An 8,851-nucleotide genomic window follows, 5' to 3' on the forward strand; every position below is an offset into this window, starting at 1 on the left:
TGACCATCCATTAACTCCCATACATGCCATGCTATCACATGCACATAGATAACACATATATATAAAAAAAAAAGAAAAAAGAAGAAGAAATTCTAATTAATATATGAATTTCATGTGATGTGACGTTTTAATCAATTTTTTTTTAATTTTTTACATTATTAATATTCTTTTAAAACTCTCAAATAAGATGATATATTATTTATTTATTTTATATACAAAACATGTTTTCAGAAAATGCCAAAAACATAGGCATAATCGGAGCTGAGTCAGAACCATCACCACCCCCCCCCCCCCCCTCTCTCTCTCTCTCTCTCTCTGGTGTGTATTTGCCTTCGGGTTGTGTTGTGTCCATGTCATCCCATTTTCAATTAACTTCATTATCTTTCTCTTCTCCATACTCCACACTTATTAGGCCCATTGCAATAACGCATTTCTCATTTTAAATTCTAGAGCTGTCATTGCAGGATTTGGGGTCACTGCTGTGGTAAATACACAGCAGTGATTGTTGTGATTCATTTTGTGGTGTATTATGAGATTATTTTTATGATCTGAACCGTTCATTTTGTAAGGTTTGTTGAGTACTTCAAGCCTATCAAAAATCATATTAATCGGATACCAATAACTATATGATTGATAACCAAAAAAACAAACAAGAAGTTTTTCTTTTAAAAAATAGTATAAAAATATGCAATTCGATCATATAGTTGTTGATATCCGATTAATATGATTTTTGGTAGGCTTGAAGTACTTAACAAATCCTACAAAATGAACGGTTCAGATCATAAAAATAAGCCCATAATGCATCACAAAATGAACCACAACAGTCACTGCTGTGTATTTACCACAGCAGTGACCCATGCCCAGTCATTGCATGATTTATATTGGACCACTTTTCTATGAATAAATTTAAAATTTTAAAATGAACATAAAAATTAATTAAATAAATAAACAATATTTTTGAAAGTGAGTCATATAATTAAATTTTTGTAAAATCTTCTTTACGTGAATGCGAGATCTTTACATATTTTAGCTTTCTTAACCAGTGTAATAAATGCATTAAGTAATAAATTTTAATTATTTTAAGTTGGGATAAATCATACTCTACATCCTTGCACTTTGCAACAAATTTTATTTTACACATGAAATTGTGACAGTTAACCCTCCACATTTTTAGTCAAATTCCACTTTGGTACTTATACATAAAATCGTAACAGTTAACCTCTACACTTCTAGTCAAGTGTCAGCTTGCCCCTTCTATTACTCAATTATTTAAGTTTTTAAAAGAATCCAGTCATGTGATAAACATATAACTACGAAATGAGGGTAAGAGAGAAAAATTATTCTCAATTTCCACTAATATACACTTTATTCTACTTGATAAGTATGTGAAAGTTATATAATATATGTGTGTATGTGTATGTGTGTTCATTTCATATACTAAAAATTAATAAGGAAAAGTAAAAAAATAGAACTTTTGAAATTAATAAAAAAAAAAAACAATAGGGAAATCGAAGACTTTATTACTGTGGAAAACAGAGTTTCATTATTTCAATTTTTGTAAAATCCTAGTCCATCTCTTTAATCGTTCACAATTTGTGTTTTGTTTTAACTGAATATAATCAAAATTGATGTAAAGTTTTTAACGAAATGTGTATAGACGAAAAATTTGTGTTATTTTCTTCTTTTACCCTCATTTTGTAGTTATATACTTATCACGTTACTAACTTCTGTTAAAGACTTATACGATGGAGTAATAAAAGGGAGACATTGACACTTGATTAGAAGTGTAAAGAGTTGATTGTCATGATTTCATAAGTGTAGGGAGTTAACTATCACAATTTTATATATAAGGATTAAAGTGAGATTTGATAGAAAATATAAAGAATTGACTGTTATAATTTTATGTGTAGCGATCAAAATGAGATTTAATACCAAGTGAAAAGTGTAATTTACTCATTAAGTTTACTAGCAGGCGTCTTTCATTTGTTGACAAAATCTAAAAGTCACGTTAACAACTCAAAAGTAATTTATTTACTCATTAATGTGGTGGGTAAATATTATTCACGTTAGTGGCTAATTCTTCCAAAATGATAGTTCCAAATTCACTACTACAAAAATAGTTAAAGATCACACTTTGACAAAAAAAAAGATCTCACTTTTATTAGAAGTGTGATAAAAAAAAATTAGATTGATATTTTAATCACACTTAATTTGATTGAGTGTGATAATATTTATTTTTTATGTCACTTTTTAATTAAGTGTGATTATATATAAATTTTTTTAATCACACTTTCTAATTAAAGTGTGATTATATATACACTACTACTTTTTAATCACACTTTTTAAACAAGTGTGATTATATATATATTTTTTAATCACACATTCTAATTAAAGTGTGATTATTTATATATTTTTTAATCACACCTTCTAATTAAAGTGTGATTATATATACACTACTACTTTTTAATCACACTTTTTAAATAGGTGTGATTATATAGATATTTTTTAACCACACATTCTAATTAAAGTGTGATTATTTATATATTTTTTAATCACACCTTCTAATTAAAGTGTGATTATATATACACTACTACTTTTTAATCACACTTTTTAAATAAGTGTGATTATATAGATATTTTCTAACCACACATTCTAATTAAAGTGTGATTATTTATAGATTTTTTAATCACACCTTCTAATTAAAGTGTGATTATATATACACTACTACTTTTTAATCACACTTTTTAAATAAGTGTGATTATATAGATATTTTTTAACCACACATTCTAATTAAAGTGTGATTATTTATATATTTTTTAATCACACCTTCTAATTAAAGTGTGATTATATATACACTACTACTTTTTAATCACACTTTTTAAGTAAGTGTGATTATATATATATATTTTTTAATCACACATTTTAATTAAAGTGTGATTATATATATATTACTACTTTTTAATCACACTCCTTAAATAGGTGTGATTGTATAAAATATTTCAATTTGATTTTTATATAAAATATGCAATTCCCAAATCCGCGTCTCTATTCTACCCATGAATGATAGAGATGACTCACTACTAGAAAATGAGGCTTTAGACACGGAACTTTTTCACCCATTTTTTCATCTTTCTATCTCTCTGTTTCTGTCTCTCTTCTCTCTCTCTCTCACACTCATCACTCTTCTTTGTCTGTCTCTCTCTCTCTCTCTCTCTCTGTCTATCTCTCTCTGTCTCTCTTCTCTTTATCTCTCTCGCTCATCTCTCTCTGTCTCTCTCTCGTTTATCTCTTTTCGCTCTTTTTTTCTCTCCCTCTCTCTTTGTCTATATCTTTTCACCCATTTTTTCATCTTCCTCTCTCTCTTCTCATTCTCTCTCTCACTCATCACTCTTTTCTTTCAGTCTATCTGTCTCTCTCTCTCTCTCTTTCTCTCTGTGTCTCTCACTCATCTATCTCTTCTCTCATCTCTTTTCTCTCTCTGTCTCTTTCGCTCATCTCTCTTCTCTCTATCTCTCTCATCTCTTTTCTCTCTCTGTCTCTTTCGCTCATCTCTCTTCTCTCTATCCCTCTCATCTTTCTCTGTCTCTCTCGCTCATCTCTCTCCTCTCTCTCTTGTTCATCTCTCTTCTCTCTATGTCTCTCTCGCTCATCTCTCTTCTCTTTATCTCTCTCTCTTGTTCATCTCTCTTCTCTCTCTATCTTTTTTCTGTCTCTCACTCTCTATCTTTTTGTCCCTCTCTCTCTCTTCTCTTTCTCTCTCTTTTTCTCTCCCACTATGTTCGCGTTGCTCACTCTCTCCCTTCTGTCTTCTCTATTTACTGAGCTCCCTCTCGATTTAATCACACATTCTAATTAAAGTGTGATTATATATACACTACTACTTTTAATCACACTTTTTAAATAAGTATGATTATATATATATTTTTTAATCACACCTTCTAATTAAAGTGTGATTATATCACTACTACAAAAATAGTTAAAGATCATACTTTGACAAATAAAAATATCTCACTTTTATTGAAAGTGTGATAAAAAAAAATTAAATTGATATTTTTGCGACACTCCTTGTTAGTCTGTCACAAAAGGTTTTATTTTTATACATTACCCGTCGTATTTTTTTTATGTAAAATGTGTATGTGCTTTTCTGGTTTTTCATCTTTTTTTATCTTTTTTGGCTGGGCAAAAGAATTATTTTTTTTTGGGTTCAACAAACTGTTTTTTTTTTTAAGAAATTGTTTTTTTTCCCCTCTTTCCTTTTAATGTTTCATGGAAAACAAACAAAGCCCAAAGTATAATTTTATGGTTCAACAAACTCCCTACAACAAAAAAGATTTTTCTCGACATTTTTTTTCCAACATTTTTGCAAACCTCTACAAAAACAAAATTATATATGGCATTTTCCAACAAACTCCGTAATTTATGATATAATTCTTGGCATTTTTCAAAAAACTCCGTAAATATCATAGTAAAATATCGTCGTTTTAAAGCACAATATTTTTCCCAGTGTTTGTATAAGCTAGAGACATTTTTTATGAAGTCCAAAACTACATGGTTTTGGCATAGAGTTAAAATAAACCCTAGTGCCCCATATTGTTCTCATTCCAAGATCTGTCGCCAAGCAGCGGTTTCTCTGCTTCACAGGTATGTCTCTATGGCTACTCTCTCTCTACCGCTCTATCTTTCTTTTTCTGGTTGTATGTTTGTGAAGGGCGGGGGGGGATTTCAGTGGCGGGGATGTGGTAGTGTTGTGGTGGGGGGGAGGATAGCGGATCTGTGGTAGGGAAGGAGGAGCGGGTTTCAGGATTGGAGGGTGGGGTGGATGGATATGGGTTGTTGGTAAGGGAAGAGGGTAAGGGTGGTTTTCGTGGTAGAGAGGTTAGCCGGTGAAGAGGATTTCGGTAGTGGTGAGGTTAGCGGGGCTGTGATGGGGGAGGGTGTTTTTGGTGGTCAAGAGATGGCGGGGCTGTGTTGTGGGAGGTGGAGGTGGAGGTGGAGGTGGTGGTGGATCTGTGGCGAGGAGTAGCTTCTTCGATTATGAGTTCAATTATGAGTTCCTTTTTTTTTCTTTTTTCTTTCTTTTTCTTGTAAGTACCTGCAATTAACCTTCATTTCAATTTCAATTCATTATATATGGTGCTAGTCTAGGGTTCTAACGAAATTTGAGTTCCTCTTGGTGAAAATACCATTCGAATCGAATCCAACAGCTTCTTAGTTAATGACTATGTTATATATTGTGTTTTTCAGGTTATTTGCTGATTGCATATTATTGTTGCTAAATATGTGATTTTTTAGAACAGTGGAATTGTCTTGCTAAGCTCTATAAGCAGTTATAATGGTGTTATTTTGTAAACTACTATGATGGTCCACATTTGATACGAACAAATATGTGTTTATGTACCCAAATAGTTGTGATTTTTAGAAATTTGTGCCATTTTTCAACACCAATTTTCTGTTTTTTGAAATGCAGAAAATAGAAAACAGTGAAATTTTTTCAGAAAATTGAGTTGACTAGAACCAGTTTTTCAAGGAATACGAAAAAGTTGTTTCCTTTACTCCATTTTTCAAATTGTTTTCAGTTTCTATACAGACATGTTGCAGAGAAATGATTTTTGAAAACTATTCCAAACAGGTGTAATTCTTTAGATTCTTGCCTCCTCTTCTTCTTCTTCTTCTTCTAATGAGATTCTTGCCTGTTTGACTCTGTTGTTCACTTGTTCTTGTAAAGTTAAGCAAATTGTTGAGGCTTTCTCTCATTTATGAGATGCTAATTGTTTTGAATATTCCTTCTTTGTAGATTTACTGTTTCAAATGGGTTAATCTATTTTCTTGCATAGACATTGTTACAAACACTTTGTGGGCTGATTTGACTTTGGTCTCTTGAAGGTCTCAAGGAACATTGATCTGGTCTATGGAGGAGGTAGCATAGGCCTCATGGGTTTGATTTCACAAGCTGTTCATGATGGTGGTCGGCATGTCATTGGGTGAGACTTTCTTCAATATTTTTGGCCTAAAAAATCTCAAAAAAAGACTTTTAAAGATCAATAAACAAAGCATTGTTAAGTAGCTAAGATCAATGAGTTGGGTATGTAGTTTGCTATTGGTTTTGTTCTCTATTACAACTAATTTTTTTGTCATGTTATTGTCTCTCTGCAGAGTTATTCCCAAGACGCTCATGCCTTGAGAGGTATGTCTCTCTGCTACACCCCCAAAAAGTCTTAAGCCTTTTCTTATTTAATTGACTACTTAAATAAAAATAAAAATAAAAACCCCATTAAACTACTGACTTTTTGATGAATGAGGGTTAGGTTTAAGGCAATCCATAACTTCTGAATGACATTGAGATCATATAACCTCAATGTGGATTAGATCAAGTCTTAAAAAATGGTCATTGAATGTTTTCAAAGTGTCGAAATCTAGATGATGCATAATACATAATCTTATGAAGCAGTCACAACTTTATTGTATTTTTCTAGATGCATAATACATAATCGAGTATAGACCTTACTCTTGTTCGAGAATTTTCATCAGCGTTGGATATCAGAACTTTCATCTTATTTTTTAATTGACTTTATTGTATTTTTCTAGATGGATGATGATCATTATTCAGAATATGTTGTTTCTAGCATTTCAATATCTAATGATTATCTTATGAAAATCCTGATAATGGAAGGGACTCAGTTTATTGGTGTGTTTTTGTTGGGACTTCTTGTAAAAGAAGGCCACCAGGTATCAACCCTTCTCTTTACATTTTAACATTTACATGTACTGATTTTCTTTTCCCAATTGTTTTAACTTTCTTAACCATCTTTTCCACCTTATGGTGTGCAATTAAAATTGGGTTGACAAATTCCTACACAGATTTATATTTGATGACGTCTTTGACTTTTTAATAAACAAGTTTCATCTATCAATTAGTCAATTCAATGGAGCTATTATTGACAATGATACTTGGAATCCATTAATAAACAGAGGCATATTCTTATGTTCACTTCATTTAAATTATTTGATGTACTAATTACGCATCATATATCTAATCTTATCTACCAACCTAAAATTCGAATGAAAATATGTGCATGACTCTTTCTGTTTGAACCTGTTTGCTTTTTATTTTGAAAATATGTACATATATATATATATATATATATTGTAGATCTATAAATAACACAATAAGTAGTTCACATTTTTGTTCTATTGGCCTGCACATTGTCATGGATGCAGTTTTTTTATAGGTTGATTCTTCATCTTCTTCTTCATTTTTTGCAGATTTCTGCTACTTTGAAGACATCGATTGGTTAATTCACTCTCTATCAAGGTATTTCTCTATCCTTCAAGTAGTATTGAGTTTTTAATACAGATTGTAGCCAAAAATTAGTTTTAATGTTGAATTAATAAAATTAATTTAACTGATTCTGTTTGACTTTTGTTTACTTCATCCTTTTGATGTGAATTTTAATTATAGGTATTTCTCGATCTGTTTGATGTGAATTTTAATTGACTTTTGTTTACTTCATCCTTTTGATGTGAATTTTAATTATAGGTATTTCTCGATCCGTTTGATGTGAATTTTAATCTAACTCAAGTTTGTTAAGGGAACCAGACCATATATGTTCCCTGTTCTGTGTTGGCTAGAACATCTTGGGGGAGAGGTGAAGATCCTTGACAAGGATCTGATATTGGTTAAACTTCACTCATTTCCTCACCTGCAGAATTTTCTTCTTCAAGCTATGTCTCTTAACTGTTATCTCCATTTTTTTGTTTGCCCCAGGTATGCATTAGATGATATTGGTTCTGGATCTCATGTGCATCTCAGTTTGTGTCAGAGTTGAACCCATATGAATAGGTAGTTTGGTACTAACAGAGAAGTATGCATTTTTACCAGTTCTGTTAAAATATCTTGTTTACATAGAATTATTTTTTAAGCATGCAGTTATATTTGGAAATTTGATGGGTGTACTATTGATTTTGAGGAAAACCTTTCACGGTGATGTTTCCATCGATGGGTGTACCAATTTGTAATTATTCAGGCTATGTGGTTTCTGCTTTTAAGACCAATAAGCTTTATTGATCCTTATTTGTTTTATAGTTTTTAGTGAGTTATATGTTGATATCATATGATTTTGATTGTCCATATAATACTCCATTTTATCATTTATGTGATCCTTTCTGCATTGTTGCATATTGTCTTCTTTTGTGGTGCTGTTTTACTGATATTTATGTGGAGAATCAAAATAATTATGTCATTTTTGGTGGCTGTGGGGAAAGGATTGGGGGCAGTTTAACAACTGGATAAATTACATTATTTTTGGTGTGATTTAAATGTAAGTTTATAAATTAATTAGTAAGTTTATTCATATGCTTCTGGCGGTTTTTAAATTAATTTGTTTTTTTATTTTTCAGGTCAGAAATTTCTTGGAGAGATGCAAAATATGGTCAAAGAATCCAAGAACTTACTTTTTTCAAGTTTTTTATTTTTTATTTTTTAATGTATGTAATCACAGTTAATTTTTTTTTTATTAATTTCTTTGTATATACTTTTAAACATTTAACTTTCATTTATGAAATATATGATATTATTTCATTCAATATATGGTTGTGATTCGAAATATAGTATATAGTGTGTATTACATTATTCAAATGCGCGCGCAAAAATAATATTGATTATTCTTTAAATATTTCAATTTTTTTTTATCACAGGTTTTATTAGTTATTAATCACACTTAAAATGTGTGATCTAAATGTTTTTAATCACACTTAAAAGGTGTGATCTAAAGTCTTTAATCACACTTAAAAGGTGTGAACTAAAATTTTTAATCACACTTAAAAGGTGTGATCTAAATGTTTTTAACCACAC

The 8,851-nt window shown here is 30.7% G+C and overlaps 1 long non-coding RNA gene across 1 annotated transcript; it reads left to right on the forward strand.

Moving 5' to 3' along the window:
- Window positions 1-6,562: 6,562 nt before the first annotated feature.
- Window positions 6,563-8,583, forward strand: LOC145820939 (uncharacterized). Its single transcript, XR_014362983.1, has 2 exons — window positions 6,563-7,840; window positions 8,398-8,583. It is a non-coding gene; the product is annotated as an uncharacterized LOC145820939 (long non-coding RNA).
- The last annotated feature ends 268 nt before the right edge of the window (window positions 8,584-8,851 follow it).

This window comes from Camellia sinensis, chromosome 3, assembly GCF_055761805.1.
Source record: "Camellia sinensis isolate YWXY chromosome 3, ASM5576180v1, whole genome shotgun sequence".
Classification (NCBI taxonomy): domain Eukaryota; kingdom Viridiplantae; phylum Streptophyta; class Magnoliopsida; order Ericales; family Theaceae; genus Camellia; species Camellia sinensis.